Here is a 1,288-nt window from a genome sequence, read left to right on the forward strand (position 1 = left end):
AGAGACGGGGTTTCACCATGTTGACCAGGATGGTCTCGATCTCTTGACCTCGTGATCCACCCGCCTCGGCCTCCCAAAGTGCTGGGATTACAGGCGTGAGCCACTGCACCCGGCCCCCACTGAAAGATTTTAAGCAGAGAAATAGGATATTGGGCCCTACAATTTGGAAAAGCCATCCCAGCTCTGCAGAGCGGGCACCTGCCCAGGGGCAGGGCTGGACTGCAGGGAGGGAGTCGGAGGGCAGCCACCGTCGGGGTACACACAGCTGTGGGGTCTGCAGGTGAGCTACAGGGCAGTCAGAGAACCACCAGGATTCATGCCCCTGGACATGGGTGTCAGAAAAGGGAAGAGTCCAGTATCATTCCCAGATTCCGCCTTGGGCAGCACAGCCAATGAGACCACGTTCTCCCAAGTAAAAAGCCTGGAGCTGCCGCTTGTGCAGGTGGGGCTGGGTGAAGAGGTGGCTTCAGGGCCGGGCACAGTGGCTCAAGCCTGTAATCCCAGCACTTTGGGAGGCCACGACGGGCGGATCATGTTGGTTGAGACCATCCTGGCCAACATGGTAAGACCCCATCTCTACTAAAAATACAAAAATTAGCTCGGTGTGGTGGCATGTGCCTGTAATCCCAGCTACTCGGGAGGCTGAGGCAGGAGAACTGCTTGAACCCAGGAGGTGGAGGTTGCAGCGAGCCAAGAGCGTGCCACTGCACTCCAGCCTGGGGACAGAGTGAAACTCTGTCTCAAAAAAAGAATTAAAAAAAATATATATATATATATATATATATAAATATATACACACACACACACACACATGATGGTGTCCCACCTACTCCAAAACTGTCTCTTACTCAATTAAAATTGGAAAAAGCAGTGTGAGAAAAATGGGAAAATTGAAGAAGAATCCACACAATCCGTTAAACTTTCAAGGCAGAATAGACGGAGGCAGGAAGTTAGACACTTGCAGAGATTACAAGTACCCAGGCGGTGAATGTCCACGCCACAAATCAGCCACGCAAATTAGACACAAATTTGTCTAATTTGATAAAAGAAGAAACTATCACAGAAACAGCCAAAATAGCTAACACATGAGATTGGTTAAGTAAATTATAATAGATCCATAAAATAAAGCCGCCAGCAAGTCTATTTTCTTTTCTTTTCTTTTTTTTTTTCTGAGATGAAGTCTTGCTCTGTCACCCAGGCTGGAGTGCAATGGTGGGATCTCGGCTCACTGTAACCTCTGCCTCCTGGGTTCAAGCAATTCTCCTGCCTCAGCCTCCCAGGTAACAGG

At 49.3% G+C, this 1,288-nt stretch overlaps 1 protein-coding gene across 1 annotated transcript in view; it reads right to left on the bottom strand.

Moving 5' to 3' along the window:
- The window catches only part of PBX4 (PBX homeobox 4), a 59,689-nt gene that overhangs the window by 12,288 nt on the left and 46,113 nt on the right, over window positions 1-1,288 (bottom strand). The window lies entirely within an intron of this gene.

The sequence above is a fragment of the Cebus imitator genome, unplaced genomic scaffold, assembly GCF_001604975.1.
Source record: "Cebus imitator isolate Cc_AM_T3 unplaced genomic scaffold, Cebus_imitator-1.0 Scaffold280, whole genome shotgun sequence".
Lineage (NCBI taxonomy): Eukaryota > Metazoa > Chordata > Mammalia > Primates > Cebidae > Cebus > Cebus imitator.